This window comes from Meleagris gallopavo, chromosome 13, assembly GCF_905368555.1.
Source record: "Meleagris gallopavo chromosome 13, MGAL_WU_HG_1.1, whole genome shotgun sequence".
NCBI classification, from domain to species: Eukaryota; Metazoa; Chordata; class Aves; order Galliformes; family Phasianidae; genus Meleagris; species Meleagris gallopavo.
The window spans coordinates 4,544,594-4,565,582 of record NC_139416.1 but is presented as its reverse complement, the minus strand read 5'-3'; the positions used below and the strand labels follow the sequence as shown (position 1 = coordinate 4,565,582).

General features: G+C 35.8%; 1 protein-coding gene across 6 annotated transcripts in view; it reads right to left on the bottom strand.

The window, feature by feature from the left end:
* Positions 1-20,989, bottom strand: part of TOX3 (TOX high mobility group box family member 3) — a 228,022-nt gene that overhangs the window by 201,196 nt on the left and 5,837 nt on the right. For all 6 annotated transcript variants that reach the window (XM_085235016.1, XM_085235018.1, XM_085235019.1 and 3 more), the window contains exon 2: positions 18,361-18,427. The gene's annotated coding sequence lies outside the window, so the exon portion shown is untranslated. The remainder of the gene's footprint in view (positions 1-18,360; positions 18,428-20,989) is intronic.

Below are 20,989 nucleotides of genomic sequence, written 5' to 3'. Positions count from 1 at the left end.
GACAGCCCCCTGAAAATACAAATTGTGACCTGCTCTTCCAACCAGAGGACATAAAGGTAGGAAAAAAAGGAGGAAGCCTCTTTATGAGGACCCTGCATATTAGAATTAGAGATAATGTGAGGTTTCTGTTGGAATTATGGGATTTAATTCAACTAATTGAGCACAACGGTCTGCTATCATTACAAACTAACATTAGTGAGACACTAGAAAACAACTGCATTTGCAAGAAAAACAGTTTGGCTCATGGGAAAGTAAACTACTTACTCATGAAAAAAAAAAATGAATGAGATTTCCAACATCTTTCACTTCCTAAGAAGTTGTTGTGCATATTTCATGCAGACAAAATTCAAGAAGGAAGCATTTCAAACTATTTGAGGTTGCTGAGTTGCCACGTAGGAAATTATCACATCGTTTACAAATCATCTAGTTAAAAGCAAAGTAGTTAGAGACATCTTAAATCACTCACTGTCAACGTAAGTGTTACACTTATCAAATGTAAACAAACATACATGTCACAAGAGTTTACAAAGATATAAATGGGAATTAATTTCCATGAAAATATTGCTTTTGACATAAACAGCTAACTAAAATATTGAAGTAGTAATAATGGTCACCGGCCAACACTTAGTTCTAATAATTTTGATTTGTGACAGTTACTGAAATCTACTGTCAATCAAGCACATGTTTTGTACCAGCAGACACTAATCTCTTCTGGGCATAAAATACAAGACGACTGTACAGAAAAATACCTTAAACTGCAATATCTTTTCACATAAAAATTGAGTTTTCAAAGATATCAAAGGCTAGAATATCTGGATGAAAAGTAGCAAGATATTTCTGAGAAAGTAATAAAGGAACAAAAAGAAATGACAAGAGAAAACTACTGAGATCCAGTATTTCTAACAGCATGCAATAGCAAACAATTTTAAGATCATCTTCTCTTCCTCTGTGGTAGTCCTCAAAAGCTTGTCATTTTGAAGCCAAATTAAACTAACTCAGTACTAAATCAGAATAAATAATTGGAAGGACAACCATCTAAATGCACAAGAACAGGTTGGGTTGGGTTTTTTTTTTTTAAAGACAGTTTTGTTTAAAGTAAAAAAAAAAAGATGAGAAATCATCCAATTACTTTCTGATGTTGGGCAGAAGTAAAACAGAGCAAGGACTCAAACACACAACTATTTTAGCAGGTGAGGAACTGCAGCTGTGTAGATGTTTTAAAAGTCTGTTGTGACAAAAAGACATGAAAGAACAACTCCTATATTCCCACACATTTCAAACTTCACATAAAAAAAATCAAATACTTGAGGTTACCATATGCAATTCCAGAACTCAGTCTTTACATTGCTGTTTTCTATATTTACAGCTGGAAGTAGAATATTGAGAAGAAACTATGAATCACTGTTCAGAAGCCTATATCTGAAAATGATTTTAATATTAATTCCAAAAGGGTTTGTTGTTCTGACATGAGTTATTTTGATTTTTGCATTAAAACATTAAGTCAGTGAGCTAGGTCACTATTTTCTTGATGATTTTAGAACTTTTTACTAAATGTACATACCTCTGCAGATGCATTCAGTCTACTGTACAACTTATTATCCCAATAATTTGATCAATTTAGCTTTTAATAATCAATACAACATCATTTTATTTTGCGTTGAATACTTTATTAGTTTATTTTCAGTGATACTAACTTCACTTTTGCTGTTTTTGTGATTTGTCTGTTTTAATAGAGATCTTGCTACTGCTTAGAGTCCTACTTTTTCAGCAGTGTAGATACTTGAGGGTCCTGGTAGATATCAACCAGTCAATCCAAACCCTGACCTGTCCACCCTTATTAACCTTTGGCTTTCAAATAATAGAATTCACTAACAATTTTAACCACTGAGAAGATGTTTACACTTAGAGTAGAAGAATTTATGAACCATACCTTTCTAGTCAACAGCTATCTGCTGCATGATCCTACCTGCATACACATGAAAAAATTGTCCTTTAAATACAGATTTGTTTTTTGGATCTTGTGATCTCTGAACTTCATGTTTTATACTGATGTTTAAATAACTGAAAGTTAAACATATTCAGGAAAAGGTATATGAAAAGTGATACAGAAATTCAGAAGTCATGAGAATACTACACTGGATTTTATTAAAATTTAAATGTGGTTCTATTCTCTGTAAGGACATGTTTCTTTGAGAAGGATGTACCTCCATGCAGAGACAGACCCCTCTCTCTCTCTCACATTTACTTCAAGGAGCCCTGTTCCTCTGATTTCAGCAATGGGAAGTTTGTGTAAAGCCATTACTCCATATGATGTAGGTCTAACAAAAATGTTACTTAGGTCACATCCTGCACAGCAAGCATTAAAACTTGAACTCACATGTTGTTCTGTAGTAATGTACCAAACCTTTTTCCTTTTCTCTTGCCATTGCTTACCAACTTCTAGCTTAATGGTTGCTGTCTCTGGATTGTTAATTCCTATTTGGCTCATTTCTGATCTCAACTCTACTGCTGGCTTTCCTACAGCAGCTCCAACATTCTTGTAACACAGCAGAGAATCTGCCTGGGATTTGGAATCTACAATCTCTGAAGAACACTCTCACAATATTTATATACCTTTTCTATTTTTTGTAAATGTAACAAAGCAGCATCTTGCAGGATTCTCTAGCTAGCCAACAATTGCAGAATGACTGCTAGAGAACCTCAGGAAGACCTCAATACCGCATTAAAAACCATCAATTTGCTGCTTTGAAAACAACTAGCTTTCTTCATAAAGGTTTACAGCTTTATCCTTTTGCATACTACGTGAAGTGGCAACAAGTCTATGCTATCATAGCATGCAATGTGTAATTTGTGAAAGATATTTCCTACCCTAGCTGGTTTTGAATCAAGTCTCAAAGATATTCTAATAGATCTGACTCTAAGTACGTTCTTTTGCCACTTTATTCACTGCTAACAAATTATTTACCTAGGAAGATGAGAGAAACACTTCATTCTCCAGTCTTTGCATTCTTGAGAAGAGTTGTCAGGCTAAGAAATAACTATGGACAGCCCCCTGTTAAAATGCTAGCAGTGATAATACACATTAATTTTCACCACTGTCTCATGAGTGTCTCCATGCTGAGCAGTGAATCATAGTTTACATATTGATGAGAACAGCATAAAGATACTTCCCTGTAGTTTCACACTGGCTGTATACAAGAATAGGACTGCAGGGTTCCCAAACTCTCACCTGAAGTTTCCGTACAAAAAGCAACACATTTATAACCCCCTACCGCTACAAAGAAGCAGAAAATAATCTGTTCCCCATGCCCGTCCTGAACAGGTCGTAGTAATGGGTTTAAATTACAATGAGAAAGCTTCAGCTTCAACATGAACAAAAACCCTTGTATTAGTGAAGACCAGAAGAGATTGCCCAGGGAGATGGCAGAGGCTCTATCATTTCTAATCTCTACTAGCAGCTTAGAGAAACATCTGTCCTAAATCTTGAGCTTTGAACTGTCCAATACATTAAGCATGGCAAGGTTCCAAATAAGCTCTCGAAGTGGATGAGCTGTCCTACAATTTACATATACAATACATTTCAAGCTACATTAAGAACTACTTAGCAGCAGGTACAATATTAAAATCTGCATTTTATTTTAATCTCACTCCTAAAGGATCCGAAAGGAATGAGAGATACAGTAACACGGTGTCATGAGTTTGATTATTAACAAGCTAAGATCTATTTAACTTCCAGAATTCTACCTGTGAGTTCAGTACCTATGTATTGTACCTACAAACTCCATACTGTTAAGTGTATTTTGCTATCAGTTTAAAGAACCTGAGTTTGACCTATAACAGCGCCATAAATGTGACCATTATATTAAACATTTATTGAATGTTTTAGACGAAACAAGATAAATTCACTACTCTTTATTTTAAGTTAATGTTGAGAATTTGACTAAGAAATGTACTTTGTACATAAGTAAGAAAGTAAAGGAAGACAACTTTAAAGGAAGATTTAAAACCTAACTTAATGACTTGAATATTTAGAATGCTATTGTTTCTCTCCATAGCCTATGGCAGTAGCATAAATCAGAAGCTACCTAACTGAAATAGAACACAGGCCTTTCCCAGTGGATTTTCATTTCACATCCCAATCACCCCACTGAATATCAGCACGAAAATTTTTTGGAGTCAGATATTTAGCAATTTATTTATAAATATTATTAGATGACAGGTCTAGAGCACAGTGACAAAGACAAACCAAAATTCAATGTTTAATACATTACAATTATTTACCTACTTACTAATAGAGGCCAAAGGGCTAAAAGTTTTCAGTCTGAGTACATGGGTAGAACCCTGCACATGGAAACCAGGACACTGCTTCTGCCAAGGTGCTTTCTACTTTACTCTCTGGAGCTGAACGCAGCAGTTGTTCAGAAATATACACCCACAAATGGAATTCTGAAGAGCACAAAGCAAATGCTTGTGTTCAGGTAGACTTGGTGCAAGACTTGCTAACTGTAAGATGTTGTGTTGTTCCATTTGATCACTTCATTTTCCTCCAGATTGGTTTAATTTGAGGATAAAAAGAAAAAAGACACTACATACAGGGACATCTGGTAGCATCATCATGCACTTGGTACCAGAGAAATATCATGGATTGGGGTGTAATTTACTAAGATGGTTGACTTTCAAGAGATTTTTTTTCACCTATCTACTGACAAAAGAAATAATACCCAAGGATAAAACCTACGTGTGAGGTTCTGAACACATCTGTTTTGTCACCTTGACTGAGATTACTGTTGCTTTAACCTGAAACAGCATCCAGAAACCCTACAGTTCTTTAATTAGGCATTTCCAAGAAGGATATGTATAAGTTAATGTTATCAAAACTCCATACCAGCTCATTACAGAAATGCACCAATGTGCATACGTGTGCATTACCAGCTGAACATGACTGAAAGGCCTGGAATTTAAGCTGTTACTGGAACAGTAACAGTACTGTCACTGTTACTTTCAAATAAAAACAAAAGGAAATTGATAAAGATAGTAATATTCTTCAGCAAATGCGTCTCTTAAATTAATCTATCATACACAAAATCATACAAAACTGCAGTTAACAGATCATAGTGATCTAGAAAAAGTACCATCTTTTGTATGCAATTAAGAACTGCATGCACTGACAAAAAAAAATCAAGTTTATATATATTCTTTGAAGTATAGTCCTCCTCACATGAACTTTCTATTTAGGAATTAGGAAGTTAACAGGACTGGTCAAAATACACCAACACTTCTATCAAAAATCAATCCACCGTGTCTGAGTTTCTAGACAAATAGGGCAGCATTGTCAATCCATCTGTTGAAATTCTGTCTTGTCATCAATTTCAAATTGAAAACAAATGCCATTCAGTCATCACTGCAGATTCCAATAGCTCAAATAAATTGCAACCTACCACTGCATCATATCCTTTTAGGAAAGCTGTCAGCATTCTTAGCATGTAAAACTCACGTGTTGTGAAATTATTTCCATGTTACTCATTACACAATACTTGACATGTCCTCCTTCCTAAAATGGTCTTTTTCCACAGCTCTGTTCTAGATGCAGCTCTCACTTAGCATTTAAGCACAGTTTCAGGTGAATTAAAAAGGACAGATATGGCAGCGCTAAAGTAATATATGAAAGTCTTATTGTATTAGTCATTTTTCCTGTCATTTTGTATTAATGTCATATTAATCTAATGCAATACTAACATGATACTGAAATGTTAGCATATTACAGATTACTCAGTGTGTCAGGTTTGAGTCTGATCATATTACTTTGCTGTGTGTATTTCAGTGATGAAACCCTTCCCTCCCACCCCCTGAAATTCTGCAGGACTAACAAAAAACATAAGGCACAGGCTGTGCAGCAGCCTAAGACTTGCATGATAGATATTAACATCTCTTGTGCCAAAAGCAAGGACCCAAGCATAGGAAAAATGACAATGTTGATGCAGTTTAGGCTTTGTTAGTACAAATAAGGTATTTCTTTTCACTTTAAAAGGATTTAAAGTCTCTCTGTAGAAGCTGAAAAATTACCAGCAAAGTAGCAGCATTTGGAAGTGTTCTCATGATACAGAAAACCCAATAAAGAAAAACAAAAGCACTGCATAGATGTTAGAGTCTTATTTACATTTAGACAGGAACTCCTAGTTTTGTTAATAGATAAAATATTGCAGTTTTCTGAATATATTTTTATTCTAGTGACCTAGCATCTAGCATGAAGTCAACCACATAATAGAATCCTACAGAGGTGTTCCAAGTCAAGCCCTAGAAAACCCAAACTACAAAAACGCCAAACAACATTGGCCTGGCTAGTGATCATACTTAAGTAACAGCAAAGAAAACAAGAACAACAAAATTCAATCAGTTCATGTCTTTGTTTTCTTTGGTGAAAAATATTAAAACTCTGTTCCTGAAAATGGTACTTAGATGACTGAACTCACAGGTGAAGGGATGGTTGCACAAGTTGATGATAAACACTATGTATGCCACTTCCCCTTCTGATAAATTTTAAGCTACATTTCTGCTTCAGATTTTCCACTCATTCACCATCATATTTAAATAACTGAAATATTTTAAATACACAAACATCAAAGGAATTTTAAACAAATATTTAAATAAGTGCACATTAGTAAGAAACAATTCAAGAAAGTAGATTTGCATCTTAAAGGCCTTAGTTAATTAGACTTGATACACGTTTACTGCTTTAAAATACCGTGTTATTCTAGAGCTATAGTTTTTTGGAAGCTCCCATACAGAACAATTTTTTCTGCATTCAACTACATGTTGTGGTGAAAACTTTTCCATATATAAAAATTTTAACACTCATATCTCAACTCTGTTCAACTATAAAATGATAAAGAAATTACTGTGTGTATATTAGAGATGTACAGGCAATGGTTAGTTCATTGTTTTTAAATAGTATCATTTATATGTACAAACCTGCTGGTATACGAGGGTTGCTCTGAAAGTAATGCCTCCTATTGTATTATGCCAGCCCATGAGATCAGAGACAGATGTTGGTGGGATGACACAGGTTGAACCTTCCCACCAATATCCCATTACATTTTGTTGCCATGTGACAGATGGCAGCAGAGGGGCAGTCTGATGGAATGGTTTCTAACAAGCAAGTGTGGATGAAGCAAAGGTGTGTCACTGAATTCCTCAATGCAGAAAAATAGCACCCACTGACATTCATCAACACTTCCTAAATGTTTGTGGAGATCAAACAGTGACTGTGAGCACAGCGAGGCAGTGGTGCATTTCAGCAGTAACTACTGGTCATTTCTGCTGGTGCAGATTGTTACAAGCACAGCATGTATGCATGCTTTTGTTCTTTGCTGTCAAAAATGCATAGTGCTAATGGTGGAGATTATATTGAAAAATAGTGTTTTGTAGCTGTGAATTTACTGTTTCTGTGGAAATAAATAGGAGGCATTATTTTTGGTGCCAACTACATACAAGCAAGAATAAACACCTCATTTATACATACAGCTTCCTAGCTATCCCAGACATAGATGGGATATTGTTCATAAATACAGAGATGAGGAATGTAATGCTATAGTGCACAGCAATGACAGTGGAATAATAAAGTCCTAGGCTGCAGCAAGTGGAAATATGATCAGTGCAGCAACTGTGGACATAAATAAAGGAAAAAAGCTGCCTACCTTTGAAAGGCATCAGGTAGGCATGGATCTCCAGTAAGATCCCCTCACCTCCACTGCCAACCCTTAAATGAGGTCTGGGACTGGTCTTTCAGTCACTCAGGTACACTGCACTCACCTGAGCTCCCCTGGGTTGGCCCTGCCTTCCCACCAGGTGCTCAATCAGTACTTCAAGCCCTGACTTAGCACTCCTGCTACAGAGGAGACATAACAGAACTACACTACTTGGGCTATAGAACTAAGTGATTTTAGCCTCAATTTTCTGCAAGGAGTAGAAAAGGAAGTTTCAGCTTCAGTCTATGGCTTTAAGTCAAAACTCAAAATATTCATTTTTATATACTCAAACACCACAGGAAGCTAGACTACCAGTTTAATGTTGTTTCAATAAATTGAAAGAATTGTAAGCATATGATTTGATAAGCAGAGTTTCATTGAATTTGGATAAATATTTAAAGCTTTTCAGAGTCCCATGTAAAATCCAATAACTACATATTTGATCAAACTGCCATCTGCTGGGTATTCTTGGGATTTAAGTGACATAGCTAAACACACATGCACACAGCTCTGTGTCTTAAAATATTCCAACAAGAGCCATGAAAAAAATATTTCCATTTTCACCACGTGTTTTCTGCAGCTGGGCTGGCAATAAGCAACAGCACTCATTCCAGCAGCAGTAGTTTTAGGACCAGGGCATCTTGCAGACATCCTGCTCACCCTGTATCACCTGCTCATCATGCTCACAGCAGCACTCACTCAGCTTCACCAGCACCTATGCAACAATTAAACAGAAGGGGATGTGCAATAAAATTCACATTGCCTGAAGCAAATACATCTGATAATATGAGAATTTAGTAGAGATACTGACTGCCAGGTCAGAAGGACACAAGGAAAAAGTGAAAATAAACAAATTCAGTGACAAGAGAAGCATGAAACACTAATAAAGGAGTAACAACAAATTTGAACTATCTACATAGAAAAAAGCCATCTGTAACATGGGAGCAAGTTTGAGAACTCTTTCTTAGGACTTCAGGGAAATATTTCTCCTTGAATGCAACCAAGTTTGCAGCCATCAAGAAACAAAGCTATGCTGACAGTGTGCTAGGAAAGTTTAACAATCAGGGTCTAGCAAGTGCAAACAGAGCACTCCCAGAAAACTGAAACAAGAACTAGCAGCGGTATGCTCAGCTTTTAAGTGAGGTTTGAAATCAGTTAACTTGGCTTCAAAGGCAGGAGAAAAGTAAGTAAAAACTTGAGGCTTCCAAAAAAAATTGCAAAGCAAGCACACAGTACAGAATTAATACCTACTGTATTAAGCTTCCAGCACCCCCTGTAAGGAGACAGCAAAGTAAAACTATCGAATACAGACAGAGACATCATCAATTGAGCTGATGTGACCGGCTGCTCCAGAGGGGCTCACTGAGAGGTTTCTTGCAACTTCTCCAAAGTATTTCATTCTAAGCACTGAGGCTGACCTGTTTTGCAACCCCATTATTTCACCAGTTGTTTCTTTCCTTGAGTCTCTGATTACATTTTAAGTGTCCTTGATCACCTTTCTGAACACCTGTTTCCAGCACTCTCACAGGTACAACTCCAGGTACCACAGTTCTTACAGAAAAATGCCTCAGGAGCATTGGGAGATGATAGTGCACAGCAACACAAAAATAGGAGCATTTGGTTTAGAAGCGCTGGTTGGAAAAAAAACAGTCCAATGTTCCAGTCCACACTGCATAGTCCAATGTTCCACTCAAAGCAGGACTGCTAGATTAGGAGGCTCCATCTAGCTGACAAATCAGAGGATAAGGAGATATGCATTTAAACATGCAAAAATCTTCATGGAAAAAAGTGCAGCTAGCTATGGTAACTAATGCCTGGGGATCTTCCTAAGGCAGGGCATCTGATGAGATGTACAATAGATGAAGTACCTCTGACAGACTATGCCAAAAAGTCTGCAAGATTTTTTAAGAATACTCTGCAAATAAACATCTTTCAGTCTCCTGTATGGTTACTATTTGGGTCTGCATGAATTACTAGTGAGACAAGCAAGTTTCCCAACTTGAATGCTTCTGGAAAACAAGTATTACTTGTACAATCCAGGGATATCAGGGTAGAGCAGCAGACCTCAAACTTCAGGTTTGGGTTTTCATAATGTAACTTTCCACACAAAAAAAGTCAGAAGGGGTAAAATAAGGCTGCACAAACAAATTCAATCAAATGTTATCTTTTCTCTTTTGGTCACAGGCAGAATTTGAGGGAACTCGAGGGATGCTGCAAAAAACTTGGGCTCCAGCAGATGGCCTGTGCTTCCAAAACAGAGAGATGCTGCCCTTCCTTAGCAAGGCTTGGAAGTTATGCTACTTTAACAACATTTGGAGCATGTCAGGCACAAACCCAAATGAAGTTACTTGCTTATTTAAGCAAAAACTTGTGTAATTAGATGTCCTGTGAAGGAAACGATACATGAAAATACATACTAGCTTACCACCCTCTCATACTTATGTAACTGTTTTCCTGAGAACATGTATACAAGTATTCAGTAAAAATACTCATTAGCACAAGTGAGGCTAAGAATATTCATCACATTACCACAATACAAAAACCAAGTGTAAACTGAACCAAAACAATTCAGGAGAACTCAGAACATGTGATCAGTCTCTGGCTTTGTGCAATTAAGGTTTACAGACAATGTGGATCAAAATTGTTATTACTCAGGGAGAAAACTGATGACAAGACCAGTAAAAGACAGCCAGTCTGTTGTGAAAATAGGATATTGTAGACACATGACATCAGGTAGGTGAATAGGGTTTGCTTATTAACTACAACTTCTCCCTAAAACCTTAAGTTCACCTGGATGAGATGCACAGTAGCTACCCCATCTGACTTTGAATGCCCAGGCAAAGCAGTGATCAGAACCTCTAAAAGTTCCCTGCACACTTACAGGCAGCAAACTCTGACTCCTATGAAGTATCCTGAGAAGAGCAGCACCATTAGCCAAACCATCCTGTACAGATTTCTAAAGTAAGGGCCATAGTCAAGGAGAAGGGAAAGAGCAAGTAAGAGGTATTTTATTTTTCTGTTAAAATTCTCCATATTAGGAAATGATGGGCAAAATGGAATGGTTGCTATGGAGACCACAAGTTTCTCATTAGTGAACACGAATTAGCTGGAAGCACTAGAGAGGACAGATGCTAAATATGTTCTTCCAGAACTCATATTCATATTACTTCTCATACATTTTTCTTCGTCTTCCTTCCTGACTTACGCATGCAAATCCCTTCAACAGGTACCAGAGGGTATTACTCAGGTCTAACACAGAGCACGAAGGGCTTTTTGATTTAGTTTGGAGGGCTTTGGTTTTTTTTAAATGGAATACATAAAAATCACGTACTAAAAAAAATACAACTCACTTTATTAAACACTGCAAGGGAGCTGCAACTTTTAAGCACAAAGCTAATCACCTTTTTTGAAATTTAGGTAAGAGTCAGCATACTGGAAACTACACAGGTAAAGTAACACATTGTTTTCTCTATTGATCTTGCATGTGTTCATAAAGTGGTGGTAATCCTGAAATATTGCTGAGCATTACTGACTGGTACAAATCAATGACATCACAGAAAACTCAGTCAAAACTTACCCTGCAGAACCGTTATGAGCTCCAGTATGAAAGGCCAATAGAAATCCAAATATGCTAATTTCATGTAACCAAGTAGGGTCTAAACTAATATTACCAACATCAGAATACATATTACCCAAAACTGAACCAAAAAGCAATGAGGCAGTACAACAGAATCATCTTTATCCTCAGTAAAACCCACAGATTTGATTTTGATTCATTTCTTTTCAAATATACAGAAAGCTTAATGATCAACACAGGTTGTTAAACAAAGGGACCATGCTGTAACTTGCAATTTTTTATTGTCTTTATGAAATAGTAAGAAAAGATTTTGGCAAGAAACAAGGAAATAAAAGATTATGTAGTGCAATGTTCCTTGCATAGACCTGTATAATACAGCATATATTGAAAATTCAGAAAGTTCCACAGCACATACCTGAAAAAGAGACAGCTCGAGTATTCCTGAGAAGCTTACTCTTTCTGAAGAAAGCAATCACATGCAACTTAGTCCCTTAAATGTTTGATTTTTAATTAAAAATAAATAGTTAAATTATGCATAGAAAAGTTGTACAGTTATCTGGTGCAATTTCCACTGAAATGCTCTTCTTAGGATAAATACTTGGAGAAACATGCAAAGTTTACCATCTTGTCTCCACTAGCAAACCAAGGATAGAGGTTTTGCTACCTCTGTACTCCTGCCTTCAAGTTATGGTTAGAGTTCCTCCAAAAAAATCTTTAAAAAAAATGACTTGAATAAGAAATTACATTTTTAAGTCCTATTTAGAACATTGATATTAAAACTCAAAAACTTCTCTAACACTTAGCTTAATAAAAAGTCTTACCAGTAATTGAATAAACATTATTTAACAGCATTTAAGTAGTGATCAAAAAGCTACCTCCTAGCTTATTTTCTTTCCATCCCCAGCCATGTTTTACTCTTCCATGCAGGGACATAAATAGGAGAGGCAACAAAAACATTTTAATAAAAATGAAAATTTAAAGCTACTTTTTTATCTATTCTATTTTTTTTATTCTTAATATCTACATACTAAATTATGACTCTTTGGTTTTGTAAGTTACAAAGAAGAGAGCCAGTTTCTCTGAATTAATAGTTATTAATAGCTACGTAGATTCAGATTTGTTATCCTGAACTGGGGATATTTTAGAGAAATACTGTTCTACTGATGTTCATGTTAGAAGTAGAGAAAATTTAAACTGAGATAAGCACCATCTTTTAAGATGTGGCTATTCATTTGTACAAACAAGTTACCACCTAACAGCACATGGCATTAAGTGTTAATTGTACGTGTAACCAATAAAGGAGGCGAAAATAAGTAACCCAATTTCGGCTTTATAAATATATGGAACATAGAACTTAAGTGTATTTTAAATATCATCATGTTTTATCTTGCATGAGTGACCTCAAAATTTTATCTCATCTGCTTCAATACAAATGTGATACTCCAAGGTATGAAACATGGTATATAATTGGACAGATTTTCCCCCCCTGTATGTCTACTATAGAAAGTAACACAATATTTAAGTTACTATGCTTGGAAAAACTGTAACAAATATAGGGGCAAGGTGAGATTTCAGCTAACTTTGGGTACCTTAAAGAGCATTCCACCATACTACTCTTCAGCAAAACTTTAGAATCCTTAACTGAAGAGATTTTTCCACCACAGCTTCTTAACGAGCAGCGCACAGGGATTAAACACACCAAAATCATCCATATGGAAATCTAACACTGCACAGAATATAAAATTACCCCTGGCCTCAATTCTGGGGATGAATTTCTCACACAAATATTTTTTCTGCTGCTGAATTAAGTAAAAATTCTGCTCCTCATGCTGCACTAACACAACATATTCACATTGCTTTACATCCTTGTCAAACTGCTGCATTTCCAAAACATTTCTTTGCATTGTAGTTTTTAACTACATGTTGGTTTGTTTTGAAGTTTTTTACTGTTTTAAAATTTTTCAAGAGCATTATCCATGCAAATGATTCTCTCAGTACTGTAAAATCAATATTCCTGTTTTCAGCATTCTTCACTGCTGGATAAGGGTAGAAATTTTTTATTTACTTATCTTGATAATTTGGTTCTTCTTAGTATTTACTATTACACATTTACTATTATGTTCACACATCAGATGCAATTGAATGACAAGATTCATTTGTTTTCCTCTCCATTTCTGCCACAGAATCCAATATGACAGTGAAAAAGCAATTTCATCTTGTTTAATGCATCTGTCATTTCTACACTGCACTCTTCTGAAAAAAAAGAATCTGCAGAGCTAAAAAGGTAAGGATAGTATTTTACTCCTGCTTATCTGGAAGAAGGAAGAACACAGGGAAAAACTGTTCAAAGAACCTTGACTCAATTTCTCTTTCAACCACGTCTTCCTGGATCAAAATCTTGCTTTTAAGTATTTCAGCTCAACTTTCTGCTGATGTTCTAAAGCAAAATATCTCAAGCAGAATTTGTGAAAAAGGACAACTGATAGCTTGAATGAGAAACAAGTACTTACCCATTTGGGATATCCAAGATCCATGGGGAATCTGTTTCAGAATGCAAAATTTACTGCTACAGATGTTTAGCCAATCAGCTAATATCATGGTGCTCAACAATGATGCTGCCTTGAAAAATACCATCGTGGTCATGATCTTACACCTAGTGCTGGAACATTACAAAAACACAGAAGTTACAGAAACTTTGCTATAGTTTTCCCCAATCTCAGTTCAGAAAATCTGTAGAAAATAGCACTAAAGCTACAGAACTACAGAATAGAAACAGATTGACAGCGGGACAATGTGAGTCACAGTATTGTTCATGATGCTACATACATAGGAAAAAAAACTGCACCCTCAAGGTACCAGCTACTAGAGGTCATCCAAAAGTCTGGCCTTGATTATTTAAATGGACACTTCAGATCTTTTATTCAAAGATTTTGATTCAATTTTTCCTCTTGGTTAGATTGCTATTGTTAAATCCATTAAGCTGCGGTAATCTCAACATTGAACATTTACAGTTAAAAGGTTAATAACGGCCATATACATTTACTCAAATGTAACATTCTCTCCATAATAACAAAAGGCAGAACGACAACCAGAAATGAGAACTATTCCTCACCTCAACAATAAATGTGTTTAAAGAGTACAAAGACAGCAAAAATTAATTTTGAATTGAAGAACTTCTGAATTTAAATTAGTATTATGTAATAATTAAATTCTTAATGGACTTCATTAGGCTTACTTCTGGTTTTGATGTCATTTTTCCTTCCAATTAACTCAGCTGTTAAGATTAATTTTATATAACTAGCAAAAGCAAAGATCAGAGCCAAGATTCACACCACATCATCCAGCATTGAAAGCTATGACATCCACAGCATGAATAAAGATCTGCTGTGTCCATACAACAGTAGCTAACAGTGCTATAAAAAAATGTTTCCTAGACTGTTTAAATGGAATGTAATACAAAGCCACTTAGAGTGGCCTAATGGTTTCATTCACATCTTGCTTTCTAGGTATAAAAATAATAGGTGGACACTTTAACTAGTTAAAAAGAAATCAGCAAAACATTCATACTATAACATTGCATTAGCACTGGTCTGTGATGAAACTCCAGAAGTATCAGGTTTTCCAACTCCCACCTTCTTGTTACTTGATACTAGAATGAGATCTACCAAAGAAAAGCAAACTGAGGCAAGATTTAAAAAAAGATATCTTACTTCTGGGGGGGAAAAAAATGACCATTACTATTAATCATGAGTGTCTGGAAGTAATATATTCTTTAAAAACACATTCCTACTGCCACATCAACTGTCATAGGAGCGAGAGAGAGTAAAAACAGTATCTGAAACCAACAATTTAAAGACAAAAGGAAAACAATTCTTTCACCCCTTACTTATGAACTTGAATATAACTTGAACTCAGCTGTGAAATACATGAAATCTATTAACTTGTCAATTTCCCTAAACCAAATGCTCCTTTTTAGTAGAACAAAACATTTTAAAGACACTGCTAATATATTTATTTCAGATAAAATTCACTGCTAGGGACAGACTGCCTGTTATGCACTCACTCTGCCTCTCATCCCTTAAGACAAATGCAACTTCTTTTGTCTGAGACAGCTGTGAATAACAGTATATCACCAGAGAAGAACTTTCTCTTCCAAAGCAAGCCACTTAACTGAATCACAATACTCAGGATGAAACATGTCAATAACTATTTTGTTTTACAAAAGCCTGATGCTGTGAGGTTCTATGCACTTTCAACTTAAACTCATATGAAGAAAGATCAACACCAAAGTTGAAGGTTTAAGTGTGGGCTGGTCCAATTGTTTAACACCAGTTTTTTACCAACTTGGTAGACCAACAACCAGATTCAAGCACTTTTATCATACATACACAAAACAAATTTCAAGTCTGAAGATGTTGCCTTCTCACATTTAGTGACTTATGACCAACACTATCTGTACTATACAGAGCAATTCAGTAAATTCCTATCCTGTTTTCACAAGAATTCAAAGTACTGTGTTCACTAACATTTCATTTGAAATAGCAACAGCACACTGTTTGCCTTTAAGTGTAAAAGCATTACATTAACACATCCAAAAACAGGGACAAAAAAATATATTTTAGATCTTTAGGATTTAAATATTTTCCAATCCAGATTTATGAGATATCAGAAAGACCAAGACCATGAGAGGTGAAGGAAATATATATTGCTATCCAAATCTACCCCAATCTTCAAGTAGACTTTGCATCCATCAGTTTGATATCAATGCAGTTCTCTTACTAGCATTTAAAATCAATTTATAGTTGTATGAACATAAATATTTTTAAAATACCAAGTCATCACACAGATTTTATTACATATCTGAATATTCTAGGAAACCTGTGCTTACTGTTTCTAATACAAGTTGAGGTTGTTGTTTGGTCTTCGTGGGTTTGGTTTTTTGTTGTTGTTTTGTTGTTGTTTAAAGGGAAACAGCAACAACAAAAAACAAACATTTGTTCCTTGTGCTTAACTGAATGAACATAACCCACAAAAACAGCCTAGCTTAAGTGCTATAACCCACCTACAAGCAATGTAACCAAGACTGCTCAGATTCAAGAGTCATGCACATGATCACCTGATAACAAAAAAATTGGGATTTTCTTTTACAAAAGAAAAAACATCAAGACAACAGGAACAGTGATGGCACGACAACAGATTTCATATAGCTCATGTTCCTATATTATCATCAGGGCTCCTTTGTGGTTGGGTAACACAGACGTGTTCCTTGAGAAGTAATAGTCTGATTAGATGTTATTGGATAGGAAGAAGCAATTTCACATTCCTTATGTTCAAATACATTGCAAATCCAACACCTAACAGCAAAATCAATACAACAAACCTTGTTTAGGATCCCTGTCATATCCTAGTGTCAAATATAGCAGCAGACAGCTGATCGGTTTCTTTGTTGCTGCAGATACAGATATTGCTACACAATCAGAGGATACAAGTTGGTATCTATTTTGACAGTTTATTCCTTGGCAGTTGGCAAGATTTACCAGTTCTTCTTTTCAAGCAGGGCATAAATTGTGTATTTGACTTGTATTTTAGAACAAACATACATGCATATGCAAATATGTGCACATGTACCAAAAAACACTGGGTTAGTTCAATTTCTTTACATCATAGTGGCACAAACAGCAATTTTGTTGGACTGTAACATACAGATACTATCACATTTTTTGACTAGAGTTTGCATGAAATCAGAAGTAACAACACAAGATTTGCTACATTATGCTTCATACTTATTTACATTTCTTGAGCTACAGCAGTGCTCATGATCTCCACACATACAGTCTTTAAGAGCAAAAAATAAAGAGCATTTTAAATATAAAAAAGCCTCCAGTGAGTTATCAACTAACAGAGCTAACTAAACACCCTCAGATTCATCTGTCACTTTTTTTTAAAAAAGCTAAATTGTGTTCTGATCTATTCTGCTTTAAAAAAAAAAAAAAGAAAGAATGCTGAGGTCTGATCTTGTCAGAAACATTAATGGAGCTACCGGGAGAGTAACCTGCAAATTTCCACCTGCTTAAAAGCACTGTTAGCAGACAACCACAGAACTTTAAGTTTCCAATACCTAATTACTATTTAGATCTTTTGCATAGGAAAGGCATACATCTGCAATATCAAAACCACTGAGAAAGGACAAAAACAAGGAAACAACATTTTTAGCATTTTGTTTTAGCTCAGAGGAACATAATCAGTTACTTCGCATGGGCTTTGTAGAAGGGGAAAAACAGAAAACATTTACAAATAACATACGCATAGAAAAAAATGAAGATTAAAAGAATAAAGTTCTGATGCTTCCTTCCACCTTCCAGTGTAGCTCCCTAACTCTGTTTCTTCCATAACACAAAGTATCAACTAGTCCAGTTGCCTCTTCAGTTGCTTGAGAGCTCAGCATAAGAATATAGATGTTGAGAACAAACTTTCATGTAAAATGAGAGCTGAAAGGATATCAGAAACTGAAGTGGACAAAAGGAGGAAGAGAACAAAGAACATCAGTTGTATATAGGAGATATATCAAATAGGTCAACAACTTTTATCTTAAGATTAAGAAATTAAGAGATTAAGATATTGACTATCCACAACACTGTAATGTGATGGAAAGTACAGCAATGATAGCAGATCAGCGAAGACTTTAGAGGCAGCAAATGAGAACAAGGCCAAATGCAGCAGCCATGAACACAAAAATGAAGGGAAAAAAAAGCTACTTAACTCTGGAAGGCCTCAGGTAGGCAGGGATCTCCATCAAGATCTCCTTGCCTCCACTGCCAACCCTTAAATGAGGTCTGGGAAGGGGTGAATCCTGGCTCCACCCCTTCCAGTCACTCAGGTCCATTGCATGCACCTGAGCTCCCCTTGTCAGCCTTCCCACCTGTGTTCAATCACTTGTTCAAGCCATGAGGTAGCATTTCTACTACACTATCACAACTTAAAGTTGTCATCTTTCTAAGGTTCTGTCCAAACTAGTTATTCAAACTAGTCAGCTCTCACCTGCTGAGTAGTAAATCTTGTCTTCTCCCCTGAAGTCTTCTTAGTTCAGTACTTATTGTCAGTCCACCTGAAAAATCAAGAGAACACACAGCTCAAGTACTGACAAAAAAATTAAAGTGTGCTTATTTATACCTTATTCCTTTTTATGAAGATCAACAGGTCCCACAGCTCTGTTAACTTACATTAGTACAGTTAAACAAGTCAAGTCTTAGCTAGTGTAAATACTTTTGTCATCACTATTCCCATACTTGAAACCTAACCCTATATCAGTTTTTTATTTCAATCAAGGTGGACTAAAGAAAACCAACTGCAGCTGGTGATTCACAGAATTTAGACTTCATTTCTGCTCAGTTTCACACTCCCTCTCAAAATCTGATTGATAATAGTGGCAAACATTGTAGGAAATAATTTGCCTAACTTAACTATCAATCACAAGAGATTTTTAGCTATCATTTAAAAAAATGCACTGAAAAAATGCATTTTAACCAGTTTGTCCAGACTAGGAAAATCTTGGAGTTACAATGGATAAACAGTTGGCTGCAATGTTCACTAGGATCTGATTGTGAAGCACTTCACATACTCATCATTTAATGCAAAGCTAAGAAGAATATGCAGGAGGAGGTTTCTCCAGGATTTGTTTAAAAAAAAAAAAAAACAACACATTGGTTAGAAACAAGAAAGTAGTTATTCCATAAAATAGATCTCTTCTCTGTTTAGCTCCTCCTCAAAAAATTGCTTAACACACCCATACCATGGTACAGTGCACAAAATATCATGATGACCTCAACACACATCACAACAAAAACTATCTGCCAGCATATCTGAAAAACTACTTTGAAGGAAGATTCTGACCCAAAATCAGCAGGAAGGATCAGAATAGAATAGCACAGGAGAAAGTAACATATTTATTAGCCCTTCAAGTATTCTGAAAGCTACATGTTCACAGCTTTAATCTATATACAACTAATTAGATCAAAGGTGTTTCTGACAATGCTGATGAAAGAGGCACCAGGTGGCTGACTAGCTCACAGCTTGTTACAGAAGGCACAGATAAACACTGAACTGATGCAGTGGCCTGTTAATACAGCTGCCTGCACCACCTACTCACAGTAGCTGCCCAGCATTTCATGTTGCTCAACATTTGAATATTGGTAAATACTTCTACTCCCCCTCTCACCAAGAATAAAATTGAAAGACTTTTAGAGAGAGAAAAGGGAGATAGTGCTGCAGTTTCTGTGAGAATTCTGCAGAATTCTGCAGAATTAGGCTCACATTCAAAAGTTCCTTTGTTTACACAGGTAACATGTATGTATACACACCAGAAACACTCAAAACAGAAAACCAAGAAAACTTGGTTTTGCCTAATTGCCAAGCATTTAGTGCGCTGAAGGGTCATGGTGGTAACATACTCATGCCATCAAAAGTTTCTCCTCACTATTTACTTAATTCTATGGGTAACAGTTTTGAAATTGTAACACCACTATCTATGAATTACAAGTTCACTAGCATAGCAAAAAATGACAGTCCCTTTACTTTTCTAAAACAAAAAAGCTAGCCATGAATTCTGCGATCAAGGCAAATGCAAAGATCACATTCACTGCTGCCTCATTTACAATATTTAGCACACAATAATAACTGTCTTCCCTTCCTCCCCTTTTTGTCAAATTTCACAGCTACACAACTATATACTCAAATGTTCAGAATCCAGTAAAGATACTAGCATTTAATACTAATATTTCCTAAAAAGACAATGAAGATGTCACATTATTAACTAGAAGACTAATTACCTTGTGCAGGATATTCTACTCAGCTTTCTTTCACAGTTGTGGACTAATTTGTAGTATTTAACTGTAAATTAAAGGTATTGAGCTATTATGGGACTGCCAGCCAACCTGGCCATATGACATTGTCATATTAGCATTAAAAACAAAAATGGAAGAAGCAGGCATGCATATTCTATGTGAGACTCAGTCCGCTACAGGACACTTAAATGTAAAAAAAAGTTCAAATACAAAAACCAGATCAAACGTAGTACAGTGACAATGAAGCCTTAGCTTTCAGTGAAGAGGATGACAAATCTTTTGCAGATTTAGTTCTCCCTAATGATGAATACTTAGCAGAGCTAAGGAGGATAGGTAAATTAAGATCAATAACTGGATTTGCTATAGCATTTTAAAATAAAGAAACTAGGAAAACTTATCTGAGGTGATAGAATACTAAGCAGATGATCTGTCTAAAAAGTACTCTTACTCTATCCTACCCATAGGAGTAAGCTTCTAACAACTGCTTGGTTCTCCTGCAACAGTTAGTGTCTTATGGCTCACTAGGGTAGATAAATGGATAATTGAAAAATCACAGGGACAAGCTTGCTAATGATTAAAACAGACATTGAACCAGCTTTCAATGCATTTGTCTTCCATACAGTTCAATTCTACCTGATTTAAATCTGCAGTTGCATGTTTGTGGCTTATCATATATCAAAGAGCAATTTGCCTTCTTTTCAATTTCTACATTCTTCATACACAAGAAACATAACTAATGCCACTATATACTGCTTGACAGATACCAGGTATCTGCTCCAATAATGGACAGCAAAACCTGTTTCAGCAGTAGATCACATTTCTTAAAG